This window comes from Suricata suricatta, chromosome 1 (genome assembly GCF_006229205.1).
Source record: "Suricata suricatta isolate VVHF042 chromosome 1, meerkat_22Aug2017_6uvM2_HiC, whole genome shotgun sequence".
Lineage (NCBI taxonomy): Eukaryota > Metazoa > Chordata > Mammalia > Carnivora > Herpestidae > Suricata > Suricata suricatta.
In genome coordinates this window covers 155,427,362-155,447,621 of record NC_043700.1, presented here as the reverse complement: position 1 = coordinate 155,447,621, position 20,260 = coordinate 155,427,362, and the positions used below count along the sequence as shown (strand labels likewise).

Genomic DNA, 20,260 nt, shown 5'->3' with positions numbered 1-20,260 from the left:
CACTGCACTTTTTCACACCACCGTTCTCACCCACTACACACAGAGCACATAGCCCAGGAGGGCTGATGAAAATAGCTGCTTAAATACCACCAAACGTATTCCTGAACTTACGCAAAATACATTTTAAATTGCCATTTATTTAAGACATTTGCATTACATTGCACTTTAAAACTGAAGTTACAACTCACTGAAAAAGCATAAAAAGCAAAATTTCTATCACTCAGCTAGATTCCAGAACGCATGCCTCATCTGTGATCTACTGAATTGCATTAGCCAATTGCCCTAAAGTCTGCTCATTTATGCATAAACGGTAATACCTATATTGCAATGGTTCTTTATATTGATCAAAACAGCAAGTAATACTGATAAGAACCTGGACAAGGAAATAGCACATTAACTCTCATTCCCTTCTTAGCTCTGCCCAAAACCTACCTTCCTTGCTCTCCATCTCAAAATCTAAGGAAGTGAATTGATCAGCTTCACCATCATTATAAGAAACACTGAGCACCACCTACAGAGACAGAATAATTCCGAAGAGGTCTCTCCTCTACAGTGGTAGCTGAGTGAGCCTAACACAGAGGCATTTGATCTGCCCAGTGTGACAACACAGCTCATACTTCCCTACCCTGGCTGATGGCTGAAACTCTTCCAATAGTAGATATTCCCTTCCATTCCGAAATCAGAAATAAAATATAGAACCCAAATACCCCTGAAGAAGGTAACACATGGACTAATGTTTATTATAATTCTCAGTCGCATCCTCTCTTGCCATCTCCAACATTTCCAGGCTGCAGTTATCCTCTCTCTACAGTAAACCTGACCCCCTCTCTGGATCACCCTCTGGCATGGTGACATCAGTTATGTTCCCAAACATAACCCATTCCCGAGACCCACATTCACCTCCAACTACCACATCATTTCTAAGCCCCTCTGCAGCAGAAGTTCTTGAAAGCTGGTATTAGGATTGCTTTCACATCATGTGCTTTCCTCAAACCACTGTAGTTGGGCCCCTGTCTCCATCATTCCGCTAAGACTGCATTTGTCAAGGTCACCAAGGACCTCCTTGTTGCCAAACCCAGTGGTCACATCTCACTTCTTGCCTTACCTCCCAGTGACGTGCAACACAGCTGACCATTCTCTCCTAGAAATGCTTAGCTTCTCTTGGTTCTCTGTAAAACCAGTTTCCTGGACTTTTTTTTTTTTTCCCAATTTAGAGGTCATACCTTCTCAGTCTCCTTTGCTGGCCTCTTTTCCATTTTACTTCTAGACACTGGCGTATACCAGAGCTTGCTTTCCTTCTTCATCATACATTCTCCTCAGGGGTGGCCTCAGCCAGCTGCACACTTGAAAGGCCACCTACATGTTGCTAACTCCAAAAGCTACATCTTCAAGCCTGTCCCCAGGAACGTCAGATTTACTTAGCCAGCTGCAAACCTGACATCTTTATTTGAATCTCTAACAGATATTTCAAACATAACATGACCAGAATAGAACACTAGATACTCTCCTAAAACTTACTCTTTACCTGGTCTTTACCATCTGAGAAAAATGGCTTCACCATCTCCCCAGCTGCTCAGCCAAAAATCTAAGAGTTATCTTTGATTCATTCTTCTGTTTCATACCTCAAAATCAGTCCATGACCTGGTCTTTGAACTATATTCCCGAAATAGCCTAAATCTGAATGTTCAAGTCTTTATACCCTTCTCTCATTGGTGCAATCTACTGCACTAATTGCCCTGATTTTTCATACCTCTCTGTACCTTTTCACACCTCTCTGTATCCCTGCCCTTTGGCAATGTCCTCCCACACTAACTCTGGGTGTACCCAGGGAACTTGCCCTTGACCAGTGGGACAGTAGCAAACTTGACACAAGCTAAAGTATACAAATCTGCTTGCTTGTTTCTACTGTCTTCTGCTTCTTTGCAACCACTATGAGATTATGACTGGGCCAGCTTGAGAATAAGTCCAGGCTAGCCTACTAGAGGGACATACTATAAACACGGAGGAGAACAGAGTTGTTCCCACCACCTCTGCTGAGGCCATCTCAGACAGTCGACAGTCAGCTGGCCCTTCCAAACACATCAGAGAACCAGGGTGATATTGCAGAGCTACCCAGCTGACCCTCAGCCGATCCCACATCAGCTGAGCCTGACCCACATCAGAAGAACTACCCAGCCATTCAAATCACCTCATGAGCAAAAATAAAACCTTAGTCCTCTACGTCATCGAGTTTATGGGACGTTTGTTACAGGGCATTACTATGGCAATAACTGATACAGTCACCATTGTCCCCTGTCAAGACTATTGCAATATCTGGGGCACCAGCGTGGCTGAGCCGGTTAAGTGTCCAAGTCTTGGTTTTAGCTTAGGTGATGATCTCATGGTTTATGGGTTCGAGCCACATCAGCCTCTGTGCTGACAGTACGGAGCCTGCTTGGGATTCTGTCTCCCTCTCTTTCTGCCCTTACCCTGCTTGCTCACTCTCTCGCTCTCTCAAAAATAAATAAACATTAAAAAAAACTTTTAATACTATTGCAATATCTGGGGCATCTGGGTGGCTCAGTTGGTTGGGCGTCCAACTCTTGGTTTCAGCTCAGGTCATGATCTCAGTTCATGGGTTCAAGTCCCACATTGGGCTCTGCACTGACAGCATGGAGCCTGCTTGGGATTCTTTCTCTCCTGTCTCTGCCCCTCCTCCACTCATATTCTCCCTCTCTTCCTTTCTCTCTCTCTTAAAATAAATAAACCTTTAAAATATTTTTTAAAGGCTATTGCAATATCCTCCTACTTCCTTCCATACTTTCTTATAATCCTTTCTCCATTTGTATATCTACACAAACTTTTAAAAAGTAATTAAATTAAATTAAAAAATAAAAACATAAATCAGTTCATGTCCTCAGTCCTACTTAAAACCCTCCAATAGCTTCCGTAACATTACACTAAAACCCCATTTCTGTAACTAGCATATCACCTACTTGTCCACCTGCCCTGGTACCACTCCCCCCTGACATGCTATTATTCAACCACACGAGCCTTCTTCCTGTTCCTCGAACACAGCAAAATCATGGTATGGTGGGGCCTTTTCACATGATGTTCCCTCCACCTAGAAAATCATCCTACCTGTTCTCTGTTACTCCCTCCCTAGTAAACAACATCTTGTAACTTCAATTTCAGTCTATATGTCACATTTTTGCAGAAAGGCCTTCCCTTGACCACTCAGTCTAAAGTAGATAACCAGTTACTCTCTGGTCTCTATTTAATGATTTAAATGATACTTACATGTCTACTATGCCCAAATGAATGAATGAGTGAAAAAATAAATAAAACTATCGCCGCATGACATTTTTCTTGATTTTTTAAAAATTGTGTGCTCTCCCCACTGATTGTAAATTCCATACAAGCAGGAACCTAGTCTGTGTATTCACTACTGGATCTCAGCATCTAAGACAGTTCCTTCACATAGTAGGTACTTATTAAATATCTGATGAATGCTACCTGACTTACAGAATAAATGAATGATCAGATCCTTTCTGAGATCATGCTTTCATAAAGGAGAAGATAGGGCACCTGGGTGGCTCAGTAGGTTAACCATCCAACTTTGGTTCAGGTCATAATCTCACAGCTTGTGGGTTCGAGCCCCACATCAGGCTCTGTGCTAGCAGCTAGGAGCCTGGAGCCTGCTTTGAATTCTGTGTGGGTATCTCTCTGTCCCTCATCTGTTCATGCTGTCTCTCTCTCAAAAAATAAATAATAAAACATTTTTAAAATTTTATAAAGGAGAAAGAGCTGGGCAAGTTGAAATGGCAGGGGTGAAAAAGACTGATTCTACCAGGGAAATCTAGAAGCAGAGAAAATATTTCACCCAATATAAAATGAAGCTAAGGGGCACCTGGGTGGCTCAGTCAGTTAAGTATTGGATTCTTGATCTTAGCTAAGGTCATGATCTCACAGGTTCATGAGTTCGAGTCCCACAGCAGGCTACACACTGTCAGTGCAGATCCTGATTAGGATTCATTCATATTCTCTCTCTCTCTCTCTCTCTCTCTCTCTCTCTCTCTCTCTCTCTCTCTCTCACCCCCCCCTCACCCCGAGCCTGGAGCCTGCTTCAGATTCTGTGTCTCCCTCTCTCTCTGCCCCTCCCCTGTTCATTATCTCTCTCTCTCTCTTTCTCTCTCTCACTTTTCTCAAAAATTAATAAAACATTTAAAAAATTTTTTAAAAAGAAAAAGAAACAGACCCATAAATACAGAGAACAAACTGGTGGTTTCCAGATAGAACAGGGGTGGAAAGATGAGCAAAATGGGTGAAAGGAAGCGGGAGGTACAGGCTTCCTAATACAGTATGAGTAAGTCATGGGGATGAAAGGTGCAGCACAGAGTCAGTGGATTGTAACAGTGTTGTATGGTGACAGATGGTAGCTATCCCTGCAGTGAGCAGAGCACAACATGTAGAGTTGTCAGATCACTACACTGTATCCCTGAAACTAATGTAACATTGTGTGTCACCTGGACTTTAATTAAATAAAACAAAAACACATGTATTTAAACCAAAAACAAAATAAAACATACTCTCATAAGATGTGCTTAACACAGGTTTTTGGATGAATGAATAAACAAACAAATATATTTGGGGAAGGCTGTATTACACAATATCAAACTAGTTTCTTATATGCGTTCCTCAGAGCCCTTTCTACATGAACAGGCTCTGTGAATCATACAGAATGCTGGCCTTCCCAGCCTTATTTGATCACAGACCTCACTCTATGTCCCTTAAACCTTATTAACACCTCCCAGAGTTGTAGTAGTCTATAAAACAGTTTGAGAAACCTGTTAAGCTTAGATAATTTCAGTCATTTTCACCATCATAAAAGAGACAAGGTCTCTTACTCTTTACACATTAACGTAATAAAAGGCCAACTAATTTGATTCATATCTGGTCTGAGCTGTTTCCTCCACCTCCAAATCTTGCACCACCAGACAGGGCCCCCACTCTCCTGTCCCCTGTGCGGCACATGTCTTGCGTGGTTTCTCTGCCCTGCTCCATCTCCTCAGAACCAGTCTGCTCTGCAAGTCCTTCCAGTTTTTCTTCTACCATCTCTTCTCTCTACCTCCCTAGTCATCTTATGAACTTTGTTCAACTGCTTTAATTAATCCCCTTCCCTTTCTCCAACCAGCCCAACATCTCAATCTGGTAATCTACAGTATCATCCCACTCCTGCAACTTTTCAAAATACTTCTTCCTTTTATAATAAAGGTTGTTCCTTCTCTTGCACTTGCCACACTGGACTCTCTTTAAAGCCATTCCTTAATCTAAAGTAACTATAATCATGTAAGACCCAATTTGGGTTCCCCCTTCCCTTCCTACCATGTATTTCCAAGTGCTTGACAAAGTAAATACACTTTTCCATATCTCCACACCTTGGCTTGAGTTGTTCTCTCTGCCTAAAAGCTGAAATGCCATTCATTTTTTAAGGTCCTGACCACAGGTCGTCTCTTTCATGAAGTCTCCCTTATTTTCCACTCCTGCCACAATTAACTGTTCCCTTTAACCAGCCCAAGGCAATTGGATAACTGATCACAGGTATCAGGTTAGCTGTGTATGTGAACGCAGAGATGGCAGCGTTTGGAGAGAAGACAGTGAACCAGCTGAGTCTATCAGGGAAATCAAGAGATTGGTGGCAAAATGAGACCAGGAGGGTATTTGCCTGGAAGGCTTTACCTCTAAAAAAGAAAACAGCAAAGGGAGGCCAGAAGGCTACGGCAGAGAGAGCTACATAGAAGGGAATGTTCTCATCATGTGAGGAGGCTGGGGTGTGGGAGTGTTGATTCACAATGGAACAATGCCCTCGGAGGACCGCCGGAAAGATTGGGAAGGAAGCCAGCAGAAGAATAGAAGTTCAGAATCAAAGGGGAGTTGAGATTATTTAGGAGAGAGCTGATCAGAAAGGCTAGGAGCCAAGAAACTGGGGATAAGAGGCAAAGCCTCAGCCTAAGCTGGCTCAGATCCCAGACAGTGTCAGAGGCCAGATGAGTTAAGCATTCAACAATCTTTGATCAGCATTCAAAAGTAGGTTGATGGTAATTTTGAAATGTCTACGAAAAACAGATTTCTCCAATGCTGTACTCACAGCCTAATACTCATCCCTGTGTGTGGGCTCTGCCATGGGGGAAGAGATGGGGCGAGCGGTGAGGAGGGGTTGGGTGTGGCATCTCCCTTCTAAGGGCAGGGCTCAGAGACCTAAAAAAGAACAAGCATGCTGAATATGTACAGAGTCTGCGGGGATCAAAGGCTCCCAGGCAAGATGTAGGCAACAGTAGGCACCAAGGCCCAAGAAGAAGTGGACTCATCCAAAGGGTAGATACAGAATGGCAAAGAGGAATCCAAGACAAAAATATTGACCTTCTGGCAAGTCTGTATATTAGGCAAGGCTCTTTCAACTGCAAATAACTTGATTTAAACAGACAACAACAACAACAAAAGGAATGGACTGGCTCATAAAACCAAACAGTCTTGGGCTGCTTCAGACTCATCTGAATCCTGGGGTTTAAACGAGGTTGTCTGTGCTCCCACCACTGCTCAGTGCTACGTCTCACTGCACGCTGGCCTCGTTGATTCGCTCCTACTCCAAAGAGCTTCCTCCACAGAGCAGTAAAAGATGGTCACCAGGAGCTCCGGGTTACATTACTCTACTAGGAAAAAAAAAAAAATCCCAGAAAAAAAGAATGCCTCCTTTCCTAGCTGGAGCAGAAAAGGAGGCTGATTGGGCAAGACTGGGTCACATGCTAAGCTCTGAACCAATCAATTGGTCAGGTGGAGACACTTCTCAGATTGGCCAAAGCTAAGTCACATGACTTAGCTTCCTGTTCCTCGAACACAGGGGTTAGTGTCCCCCTCATCCACCCAAACCACACGAACTGGCAGCATAGAAGTTCCCCAAAGGAAGGAGGTATGGGCAAATAAGTTAAGTCCACTACAGTGTAGCCACTTTTCAGTCAGGCCCCAGATACCAACAGAGAAGCCTAGTTCTGACACTTCCAGCACAGAAGGGCTTTGAAGTCAGACAGAACTGGTTTTAAATTTCAGCTTGGACACTTACTAGCCATGTGACCTCAGGTAAATTACTTAATTTCTCTGTGCCTCAGTTTCCTCCTTATAAAATGGAGATAATAATAGTACCTACCTCCTAGAGATGTGTGGAAAGAGTAAATGTAATCATGCATATAAATGACTAGACACAAAGCTTGACACGAAGTGATCAATAAATGGTGGCTATTCTTAGTAATAATAATAATAATGACAATTATTATTATTTAAAACAAGACCACATGAATGGTGAGCTGTGACTCAGTTAAAGAGGGAACCACATCAGCACTTGGATAAATCAGCCCTGAGTCAAGTTTCATTAAGGGCAACTCAGGACACAATACGGGGGCCTAAGTGAACACTGAGAAAACAATTTAAATCAATAAATGAGTTGAGCACCCTCTGTATGCCAGGCATGGCAGATACAATCATGAATAAGAGACATATGGCTCCAAGGTAAACCACCTACCATGAAGAGCTATCATAGCTTTGTGGCATTATTTGGGGGGGTGGGGGTAGGGGTGGAGATGTTGATTGAAGCCCTTCATTACTTTCAGCCACAGGCTGTGGGCACTGGGAAGGTACTGAGCATGCAAGAGAACAACGCCTGGGCCCAACTGTTAGAATGCTAAGAAGGAACAAAGGAACTACCATCACCTCCCAAAAAAATACCTTTGCATGAAAAGAAAAAGTGTCTCTTCCTTTAAAACCTTTACTTCCACCTTCCAAAACCCTGTCACAGTAAACAAACAAATCCACTACATCTACAATGTGAATGATATCCCAGAGTTGTGCAGTGCATAACCTGCACAACGGTACATGATGGCCCCAGTCAGAGGTAAGGAAGTTGAGCCTGGGGGTTGAGAGGAGTCAGGATATAGGGGTGGGGATAGAGTATCCGGGAATCCCTCGGCCTTTAGAGACAGAGAATAACTTCTGCTGCACCATTCAGTATTGGAGTCACTTGCCACAAATAGCCATTGAGCCCTTGAGATGTGGCTACTGCAAATGAGGAACTAAATCTTTAATTTTACTTAATTTTGATTCAAAATTTAAAATTGAAGCAGTATAAAATATTTCTTCATTAACCAAAAGTTTACTGTTTGGTAGGACTGCATTTTACTTTATCTACTGCGCTACATAAGACATTGGACTGCATTGCACTCTACTGCATGGTATGGCTCGTATCAAGCTCCTGCGTACTGGTATCTTATAATTAATAATCATTATATGATTACATGGTGATTTGAAAACGTTTCTTATATACTGGGCTACATAAAATACACTATTAAAACAAATTTCACCTACTGCATTTTGCTTGTTTAATATAGCCAATAGGAACTTTCAAATTTTCTGGCTCACAGAACATTTCTAGTCAATAGTGCTGCTGTGAAGACATCCTCGGATCTTCAGGATTAAGGGGCTTGGAGTGATACCCAGAGGAACCAGTTGCTTTCATTTCGTTTGAAGGGGGCCTTTATGTTTTCTTCTAGGTTGTCCATTTCTCTTGGCCAGAAAATAACAAGAGGAGAGGAGCCTAGCTCAGTGTGTGTACTCAGCAGAGCTATAAAAGTATCCTCTGGAGTCAGACTGCATTGTTCTCATGTCTGGTTCCACCACTAAAACCACATCCCCCTGAACTTCCGAGCTCCAGGCTCTTCATCTGCAGAATGTTGGAAATGACCTTGCCCACTTCACTGGGTTGCAGGCTGGGTTACATGAGCTCAGCCATGTAAAGAGCTCCACATGGAGCCTGCCACATCACATGTGCCCCAAACCATTAACTATTGGGAGCAGGTAGACAGTATTATTTGGTAATAAACAAGGTGCAAATGAATGGTCTCCCCGTACCATTGAGCTCTGCTTGCCGTGGTATTATAGGGCATACCCTGTCCATATGTCTGCTCAGTGTTTATTTTTCTCAGCCGAAGAATTCAGTGGGGATATTTTACTCAATCTTATGGGCTACCGATAGATCTATTTGCTTCTTTTGTGGTCCATTAATGTCTTTAAGGTACATTGATAAAACTGTCTTAGATGCTGAAACCTGAAAATGGGTAAAAGGACATTTCTGAATTATTTGTAACAACACCTAAGATTTAGTTAGCTTTCTTGTTCCAAGTCATAGGCTTAGTGAATCTCTTCAGTTAAGAGTTTACAGGGGCACCTGGTTGGCTCCGTAGTTACAGCATGCAACTCTTGATCTCAGGAGTCCTGAGTTCTGAATCTCCTTCTTGAGTAATAAAACTGCAATGTCCACCTGCATATACACAAGGACTCATTTCACCTACATGCACTCCTCACCACTGCATAGACCTGAGACCAGCAGTTTGACCTTATGGTGTCCCAATATGTTCATGCTGCCAGTAAACTTGGAGTTCACACTGTGTACTCCCTCCTCTACATCATTTATTTTTAAAAAAATAATAATGATTCTAGTTTACTCACGTTTGTGTCCTAGGAAATATCCATCGATGCCTACCCTTTATTCTTCCTTTGCCCACCCCACCTGTTTTGGGGAAAAAACATTTCTCCCAAACTCCCCCTGACTCAATGTATTTAACAGCCTTTGTGCGGAGTCTTTTCAAAGTTACTCTGAAAATCACAATTTATCTCTAGCTTCCATAATTAGCTCATGCTCTTTAAAAACTCCAGTGAGGGGCACCTGGGTGGCTCAGTCAGTTGAGCGTCTGACTTCAGTTCAGGACATGATCTCATGGTTCATGGGTTCGAGCCCCGCATTGGGCTCTGTGCAGCCCGCTAGCTCAGAGCCTGGAGCCTGCTTCCAATTCTGTCTCTTTCTCTCTCTGCCCCTCCCCTGTTCATTCTCTGTCTCTCCAAAATAAGTAAATGTCAAAAAAAAAAAAAAAAAAACCTAAAAAAAAAAAAACTCCAGTGAGTGTGTCACACATAACTCCCCCTTACAAAGGAGTAGCCTAGGCCTATCCCCCCAAAGATTGCATTTGCTTAAAAACTGTAAGATCCACTTTTCTAACACATACATGCTCCTGCAGAATTTACTTTAGTCTCCACTAGTTGTACAAAGTCCAAGAAAAATTCTACAGAAAGTACATTAAATGTACCCTCTGATTCTCAGCAAGCTATTACCCTCTCTGAGGCTCACTTTTCTCAGCTTTAAAATAGGCATAACATAGATGCCCTTTGCTAAATAGAGCAAGCCAGCTCGTTAACATGAATGTGTATAAAACACTCTGAAAAGCTCAAAGTCCTTTATAAGCATTAGGCCACAAATCTTTCTGAAGTGGATTGGTAATTATGTGTCATTATGCTTTGCTTAGCAGGTGGAAAACCTGAGGCATGGGAATATAATACCAGTTAATGATTGACTTAGAAATCTAGCCCAGGCTTTAAACCTTAGACAGGAAGACGTCGAGGGAAAAATCAGAATAGGAATGTCCTCTGCCCCCAGTTCTTTACCCAGAAAAGACATTAATGCAAAATTCCCTAATGTTGCTGGCTGCCCTGCGCCTCCTACTTCCTCTTGCAGCACAAGAATGGGGAAATGGGTGGAAGGGTTGGAGCTCCCTATGGGTGTGTGATGCCTTCCCCTGCCTACAGAAAGGTTCATGAACCCTAGACCAGGTCCTGAGGTCAAACGTTGTTTCACAGACACCATAACAACCTCTCCACCTTTTGTTACTGATCCCTGGACACTTTTCCTACCACATCCGACAAAATGAAAGGAGCCACAGACATTACCAACTAGAACACAGCCTCTGCAAATGGACGCGCTGGGTTACTCTGGCTTTGTTATCTGATCTACAACCTGGTACGTAACGTGGCCTCAGTAACTCCAGCTAAACGGTGTGTCTCCACACAAAGTAAATACGGTTGATCTAAAAGTTCAAAACAGAGGATAACAGGAACTTTAGGGATATAGCTAGTGAGTTTTTTCAAATTATTTTGTGTCCTTCTGACAGTGATTAACAGCGAGAAACCCTTAATCCCAGAGTGGAACTTTGAGAAATACTTCCCCAAAAACTAATCCCCAAAAGGAAAAAAAAGTAGAACAACACTACTTAAAAAAAAAGAAAGAAGGAAAGAAAAAAGAAAACAACCCCATTGTACAATTGGGAAGTGGTTCAAAATACCATTGTATACTAATAGGACTATCACCTAGCTAGTAAAAGTGATCATTATTCCTACAAAACATACCTCTATGAAATAAGGTTACCCAAAGAACTTTATGCCTGAATTATAACCTCATAAAGTAACTATATGTATGTTTGTTTATATTCATATATATACACATAAAGATTATAGAGCTTAGAGTTGTATAAACAGTTGCACACAATGCTCCTTAATTATTTTCTAGAAAGTTGCCAAAGATCTTTAGAAAGACAAATGATGATAGAGATGACTGAGGGGTATTCACCAAGATTTTCTCCAGAATGGTTTTGGGGTCACTTTTAATTTCTTTATAAATAGCTTCAACATTGTTTATGTTTCTGAACAATGAATATATAAGACTGTGTAAAAGAACACTTTTTTTTTTTGTTTTTAATGATGGCAGAGAGAATCCAAAGAGCACACTGGGGGTTGAGGAATCTCTGTGGCAGCCAGAGGTTTATCCTTAGTCTAAGGGAGGCAGGAGGATGCATCATTAGCTGAGCTCAAAGAGCTCTTTTAGCTACAACTCCTGAACCTATCAACAGGAATTCTTTAATGCAATATTCCTGTCACTGGTTTAAATATGTGACAAGTAAGTTGGCAATCCTTTAAAAAAAAACAATTAAAAAGCATTCATACCTAAACCTATATACCTAAAAACATTCATAAATTCAGTTAAATTGCATTTCTGTTTCTCTGCATGGTTAAAGGATCAGGCATCTTTCTCAGTCAAGGTAGGAAAATCAAAAGAAAGCCAACTGCCTTCTGTGAACCAAAAATAACCCCAATAGCAAAAAACAAACTTTACTGCACACTGAAATTATATCTGCAGAAAAATAAGTCTTTAAATCACTCCTTTGTAGGGAAAAGAACAGCCGCAATTTCATATTTGGGGCAGTCATGTGAAGATTCCACATGTTGTGGTTGAAACATAATACTGGGGGTACATGAGGACCTGAGAGTTTCCAAAGAAAAGAGTAACACAAAGACATAGTTGGAACTCTATTCAGGATAAAGAGAAGCAGCTAAAATCTTTTCCTATTAAGTCAGCCTAGAACTTCACAAAAATTAAAGATAAAGGGAGTAGGATATTTGGCAGAGAGTTCTACATTAGAGGTATCTCCTACAGTAGAAGACAGTTTAAAGTCTGTCACTTTGGTAATCTGTAGCTAATCATTTCAAAAGCTTTTAACTTTCAAGGGGCACCTGGGTGGTTCAGTCAGTTAAGCATCTGACTCCTGATTTCGGCTCAGGTCATGATCTCTTGGTTTGTGAGTTTGAGCTCCACGTCAGGCTCTGTACTGTCTCTTTCTCTTTCTCTCTCTCTGTCTCTGTCTCTATCTCTGTCTGTGTGTGTGTGTCTCTCTGTCCCTCCCTTGCTCTCTCCCTCAAAAATAAATAAATAAACTTAAAAAAAAAAAGCTTTAACCTTCAAAAACAAATGACATGTAGTTACATCTCTTACAAATAAACATTTAAATTTTAAAGAAATGTTTTCAATGAGAAATATTTCTAAGTACTACAGAAAACAATATGCTTAAGAAAACTTAAATTGAATATTCTGTTTCAGTCTACATAGCCAAAGTGAAGTGAGAGTCTAATCAAGAATTTAATGGGGCGCCTGAGTGGCTCAGTCAAGTGTCCAACTTCAGCTCAGGTCGTGATCTCACAGATCATGGGATCGAGCCCCGTATCAGGCTCTGTGCTGACATCTCGGAGCCTGGAGCCTGCTTCAGATTCAGTGTCTCTCTCTCTCTCTCTCTCTCTCTGCCCCTCTCCTGTCCATATTCTGTCTCTCCAAAATAGATAAACATTTAAAAAAAATTTTAATGAATTTAATGTATTTAGGCTATTGAGTCCAACTTGGATAATTACAACCAAATATCTTTTTCCCTCCCTAACTGCCAAGTGTCCACAATTATCTGGAAAAAATTCATTTGGTACGTTTATCAAGTATTTATTAGGCATTGCATTCTTCCCTAGGAGAGTTTACAGTCTAGCTAAGAAGACAAAAAGAACTTCAGAGAAGCACTTCATACATTAGAGAAAAACTATACTGTGTGAAAAGAGAGGTTGCAATGGCTTTGAAGGTTCTATTTAGAAAAGGGAAGAATCGCTGTGGAAGCACGGAGGAAAGACTGAGCACTGCAGTTATTCCCACTGGCCCTGTTCTCATTCATAATGGTACCTGGTGGGCTCCAACTGAATGGGTGTTTCCTAACCATCTTATCCTTCACTGCCATCTCCCGGAGAGCAAGTCACTCCGGCACCCACTCCAATTAGCAATTGCCAGCACTGGTGTTTTCTGTATTCCCAATGCGTAGGCACCATCATGGGAGTACAGAGCTTTGCTTTTTCTGCACAGATAAGATGGTTTGGGAACAATGCTCTTCCTCCTTCAGTGGAAGTTGACACGTCATCATTCCTCTGTGTTAAGCACATAGTCATATTGATGCTGTCAAGCTACTAGGGCAGAAGGCTGCACACTGAATTAAAAAAGCCTAAGGAATGACTCAGTTGCTAAAGGAGGTTAGGAAAGTTGTGACCATCCATGAGGCACTGGGCAGATCAGTCATCTCTGTTCAGCCCAGCCAGAAACAGGAACTTGGTGTACATTCCAAGAAAGACATGAGCTTTGAAACAGGAAGTGAGGATGCTTCTGCTGGTAAGGCAATTGTGAGATAATTTGGCCTCCAGAAGGAAATGATAACTTCCATTGAGGCCACATGGCCACCAACGACACCAGGCCTGCCTTTCAGATTAAAACATCAGACTTACAGAAGACGAGCTTCACTGAAAGGTAGGACAGTCAGAGGCCAAGGGGATAGAAGGAGTCCTTAAAAAGTGAATTGGAGAAAGGAGAACAAGGGCTCTATGACCAGTAAGCTATCTACTACCCAAGCAAGTCTAGAAGGAGGTTGTGCCTCCCATGACAACTATGATTGTCATGGATGCTTAGAGTGGTAGTAGAAGAAACCTGAGGTCTAAACGGGGTGAACCCATGAGAGAATATGCTTGGACTGGTCAAGGAACGTTTACTGTTGGTAAAGGCGAGAAAATAGCAGCATAACGTCATGGCTGAACCACACTAGTCTCAGTGGAGACTGGGGGAAGGCAACAATGGCAGACTGAACAAAACCTTCTACTTTCTCTCCCTCCTGAAAACCCAATAAAATGACCAAAAAATGACTTGTTTTTTTTTTAATGTATAAACCCACAAAGATGGAGAGAATGAAAAAAGAGAAAAGAATAAAGCATTTTGGTGGGGTGAAGGGAAGTCAAGAAATAATCTGAATCTGGGGCGCCTGAGTGGCTCAGTCGGTTAAGCGTCTGACTTTGGCTCAGGTCATAATCTCACAGTTGGTGGGTTCGAGCCCCACATCAGGCTCTGTGCTAACAGCACATGCGAGCCTGCTTCATATCCTGTGTCTCCTTCTCTCTCTGACCCTCCCAGCTCATGCTCTGTCTCACTCTATCTCTCAAAAAATAAACAAATGAGAAAAAATTTAAAAAGAAATAACCTGAATGTACCATAGTATCTTCAAAATGCTACAAAGTTCAAGGCAGTTAGACATTCTGTGAGGAGAGGGGTGGGCTAAAATAAGGAGAGCTGAACTTTACAAAGCAGTTGGATGTTCTGTATCCCTTCGGCCATTCTGAGCAGTTGGGTGATCACCCCCTGCCTATCCTTGCAAAAACACCGGGAGTGTCTTCCCACCTCCTCTCCCAGAGAAGGTAAAAGAGAAGGTCTCTGGAATGGGGTGTGTCAGGCACAGCTCAGGTGTCCTGGAAACACGGAGGAGGGGTTATATGAACATATGGATGCTGAGACTTCCAGCCTTCTTCTCCACCTAGTTCCCAGATCTCTGGCAACCACGCTCTCCACGACTGTCCAGGAAAAGAATGGAAGAGCCTTTCCTGAGAGGACTCTCAGTGGACCAAGAGGTAATGACATCAGTTTCTCCAAATAAAAGCCCCAGCCAGATCACCTGACAGTGAAGTTCCCAGTCAACAAGCCCACACACAACTTCAGCTCCTAATCCCCCACTCAAACGGGAGCGGACACCACAGGGTATTAGGAATATGAGGAAAGTCTCTAACACAAAAGAGACCCAAACAAATAAGTAAGCAAACGCACCATGGGGAGGCTGAATCTGTGAAGGAGGGAAAAAAAACTTTCAAAAAAAGTAAACTCTGCAGAGAGAGAAGACAGATAAGACCCTGAAACCATAAAATAAAAGCAAAAAAAAACTAATACTGAAGGGGCCAAGGGCAGGCCACCACAAAATATGCCACTTTGGCATGTTGATTACTTTAAATAAAAGTTACTTAGGAATAAAAGTTACTCTTTGCCTAGGCAAAAAGAACACCAGACCCTCCGCTGTCCCCTGAAAGCATGAAATAAATCTCCCAAGTGAAAGGTACCCTCCCTGCACCAGGAGGTAAAAAGACATCCTTATCTCCAGAGATGGGAAATTTGGAACCCAGAAGGTTGTAGAAACAACCCCTGTTAGTTTTTACTCATTTCTGACTAGAATTCTTTACTAATTGGAGTTCCCAAAATATTCTTTGTTTTGTCAATTCCTCACTGATTTTTTGTTCCTCTGTCTCAAAAATATAAAAACTTGGCTGCCTGCTTCATCATCTCTTTAGGTCTCAATTTCATAATTGGGCCTCTGCATACAAAATAAAACAGGGTTTTTTTTCTCCTGTTAATCTGTCTCATTTAAATTTAATTCTTAGTCCATCTAGAAGATCTTGAGGGAAGAGAAGAATTTTTTCTTCCCTCAATATACCACACATACACACACACACACACACACACACACACACGCTCAAAAACAAAGACCTTTTAATTTAAAATATTAAAAATATGATTATACTTATTAAAAACTCAGTGGAAGAACTAGATGATAAAATTGAGAAAATCTCCCCCAAAAGCAGAACCAAGAAATAAAAAGATATATACTAGGAAAGAAAATATAAGAAAATTAGAGGCCCACTCCAAAATATCTAATACACAAACCATAAGAGTTTTTGAAGGAACATCACAGAAAATGGAGAGGAGGAAATTATCAGTGAGTTAATTCAAGAAAATCTCCCAAACCTGAAGGATGTAAGTTTCAGGATTCAAAGAGCCCAGCACAATGGATGAAAGTAGACCAATACCAAGGCATAGCATCGTGAAATTTCAGGATTGTGGAGGCCAAGAGAAAATTCTATAAACTTATATAAAGGACTCAGTAGATTTGTAAACTATACACAAATTAATGCCAAAAATTGAGGAATCAGAACAGTTCCAAATTTCTCAGTAGCAACAGCACAACCTAGAAGGCAATAAAACAATGCTTTCAAAACTTCCATCCCCAAGTCTTAAATTATCAATTGTCAGTAGAAAACAGCTATTTCCATGCATTCACTGTCAAAAAAATGTATATACATATACATATCCCATCCATCTTTTCCAAGAAGCTCTTTGAGCCTGTGCTCTATCAAAACAAAGGACTGTGCCAAGATAGAGAAGGACATGTGCTACAGGTTAAGAGGAGAGAAATGAGGAAGAACCCTGGGATGAAGATGAAGCCACATTAGGGCAAGCCAGGAGGCTCAGGGGCAACTTCTTCAGGAAAATGAAATTAATAGAATACTTGACGCATCTGAGGCAAGTTTTAGAAATCTGGCCAAGGGATTTCTTGGCCAGAGCATTAACAATGAGGATGTAAGAAACTAAGTAAATGAGCAAAGCACTGATAAACTTCAAAGAAAACAGAAAGCTATGCTTGGCTTAGCCATGTATACTGATCTAGCCAAAATTCCGGTTTAACTACTACAAGGATGGAAAATTAGGGAAGCTGTGGTTGGGCTGGGGGTGAGAGGAAAAAGGGAGCCACGTCATCCTCTTCCATAGTGGGAAGTCAACAGATAAAGCCTCAAACTGCAAAACTCAAGAAGTAGCAACTATAAGCAACAAATAACCAAAATAACCAGCTCAAAGAATTACAAGTGGTTGTTTCTAGAGAGAAATGTAATTTAAATTTAAAGTTTAAAACTGGGGTGCCTGGGTAGCTCATTCCAGTTAAGCGTCCAACCTTTGATTTCAGCTCAGGTCATGATCTCATTTCATGGTTCGAGCCCTGCATCAGGCTCTGCACTGACAGCATGGCACCTGCTTGGAATTTTCTCTGTCCTTCTCTCTCTCTGCCTCTCCCCCACTCATGCTCTCATGCTCGAACGCTCTCTCTCTCTCTCTCTCAAAATAAACATTTTTTTTAACTTAAAACTACACACACACACACACACACACACACACACACACAGACTTCTATGCCCAGGCATTTTTACATTTACTTGCTTTTGCTTTGTCTCCCTAATAACAATTTAGCAAAATTCCATCCTTGTTTTTCCCAAATAATAGAAAATGTAATTTTCTACATCTAGGCCACAATATCTGTGGTCATCTGAGCTCTGAGCAACCAAATGTGGTGAGAAAGGTAATAGTTATAATCCAACCAGGGAAGAGGAGGTTGAGCTAGGGCAGAGACAGAAAGGCAAGGCCAGGTGGAGATAACTACCAAGTCCCTCTCTTCTGGGGTTGTTTTCAACAAAGCTATTCTCACAGCACATCACACGGTACAAGATAACCTTCCAATTGCCAACAACCATTGTCAACCTCACTCCTAACAGATTTCAATGTCCCCCTTACGACACTAAGCCGACCAAGGCAGCTGGCCCCTAAAATGATTGATCTGCGTTCAACCTCACTCCTTTTTGCCTCTGTAGACTAAATAACAAGAGAGAATACGGGCTCCGAAATAAGTGACATTGTCCTCAATAGGTATTTACTAAGCATCCACAGGGCACCCAGCACTAGGCTGAGAGTCAACACCCCTGTGCAAACTATGTGGACCTAGTCTCTCTGCCCTGAACAATAAGGTGATTCTCCCTAAGGGTAGGAATCCAGGGAGGGGTGGAGTGGGGTGGAAGCTGGAAGAGCCAGGGCAGGGAGAGGAGGCACCAACCCCGGCAACCTGGAAGAACCTGTAAGCAGAGGTGACCTTAGAGACCGGAGGCTCAGTCTCCTAGCACTCTGGATATGCAGAGCAAGGCAGGGAGACCGACAATTCTTCCCCAAGCATAACCCTTCCAAACACCCTGTCAAAGGTCAGCTTTACAGAGCAAAGGTTACCATTCTCTGGGCTTGACCATGATTTGATAAAACATAGCCCCTGCCCTTGAGTAACCATCTGCTGAGATAACATGATGACTGGCTTAGTACAGAATAAGTAAACAGGTTGAACGTGCTAGACCATACATTAATATTCTAGATTCTTTTCTATTTGGGAAGTTGTGAAAATTTTAGTTCAAGGACCTATGTGGAGCAAAGGTTTAGCCAACTAAAGCACAGCACTGATTGCATGGTTTTTTATATAGTTTATTATCTAATTGGTTTCCATATAACACCCAGTGCTCTTCCCAAGTGCCCTCCTTGGTGGCCATCACCCCCCTTTCCCTTCCCCCCACCCCCTCCCCCTTCAGCCCTCGGTTCCTCCAGTTTCAGTGTTCCTCTCTCTCCCCAACTCTCTTTCCCCCTTCCCTTCCCTATGGCTCTGTTAGGTTTCTCCTGTTAGACCTATGAGTGCAAACATATGGTATCTGTCCTTCTCTGCCTGACTTATTTCGCTTAGCATGTGTTTACAACACCTGCCCAATACAGTTCCAAAAACCAAAACATACACACCCTTATGAGAAGAATCAAACTCATTAGCATAAATACATGGCAGTAAGCATCATGAATTGCCAAGAATAGTGATATACTGATCAGATTAACTGAGGTATGGGGAAAGTACAGGTCTTGCCTAAACACTGAAAATGTAACCGAACTAAAAAATACTTTCCCGTACATGATGAGAAAATTACAGCATACTTTCTTTTCTCCATATAAATCATGATATTCCATACTACATGTGACTCTTGCTGACTAAGGCACTACCAGTGTCACAAATCAACCTGTTAAATCCTAAACTTAATTGGGAAACCCGCTGGTTTGTTGAGGATGTTTTTTCCTCCTCGGCTCTTTAGGGAAGAATCATCTCACAGAGATTAAATTCTCAGAATTTCCTAAAAGGAAAATGGGCACTCACTGGAAAAATACAGGGTATATGCTCAAAACGCTCAACTATTTTGAATAACCTTGAAACTCGCTCAGCCACCAGCCCATCCTGTTGTTCCCAGTTGAGACTGAGGTCAACCCTTCTAATCAAACATTCCAGTTTCCAAAGAATGACAATAGATGAGACTGTTTCTGAACCTGGTACACGGAAACGTATTATTATTCTTCCATGAAAAAAAGAATTCAGACCAAAAGGAAATTTAGGATCCAAGAAAAAGTGCACACTCCCGGGTCAAGATCCTGGTTTTTCCAATACATGTATTCACCGAACCCGTTTTCAAGATTGAAACAATTTCCCAGATTTTAAAAAAAAAAAAATTGATTTTGGTGGGGTGAGGCACTCGGACACGTACAACTGTGGAATGTCTCCGTCGACGGTGCCAACTTTCAATTGAGACTGTGCTGCCACCCAATCAGAGAGGAGGAACCAACCTGGCCACGCAGCTGGGAAGTGCCCAGCGCTGAACTTTGACGCGGGGCGGCCTCAGCCCAGGGACCCAAAGAGAAAGGGGGCGGATGCTCCTCGGGAGAGACCTGTGCCTGAACTCGAGAGGCAGAGAGGCGCGGGCCGCCGGGAAGGTGCAGCTCCGGGGGAGCGCGCACCTGTCCCTTCTTCCCGGGCCGAAGGGGACCCGGATCCTTCTTCACCTGGCGTGGCAGGCCCGCGCTCACCGCGCCGCGCTGGGGACAAAATCTTTCTCATCCCAGGGCAGGTCAGTCTCTGGGCTTGTGGAAGCCACCTCTCGCCTCGCGCCGGTCCCGACCCTTGCCTGCCCGGATCCCGCAGCCCCCGAGCCGTCCCTGCCCACCCGCGCGCGGCGTCCTTACCTGGCTGGCGCGCGCAGAGTGCGCGGAGTCGCGGACGGTATGAAGTCC

At 42.5% G+C, this 20,260-nt stretch overlaps 1 protein-coding gene across 2 annotated transcripts in view; it reads right to left on the bottom strand.

Moving 5' to 3' along the window:
* Positions 1-20,260, bottom strand: part of TEC (tec protein tyrosine kinase) — a 126,065-nt gene that overhangs the window by 105,430 nt on the left and 375 nt on the right. The window contains exon 1 of one of the 2 annotated variants that reach the window (XM_029946078.1): positions 20,213-20,254. The exons of the other annotated variant lie outside the window; for it this stretch is intronic. The gene's annotated coding sequence lies outside the window, so the exon portion shown is untranslated. Of the gene's footprint in view, positions 1-20,212; positions 20,255-20,260 lie in introns of those variants that run through there. 2 annotated transcript variants of the gene reach the window in all.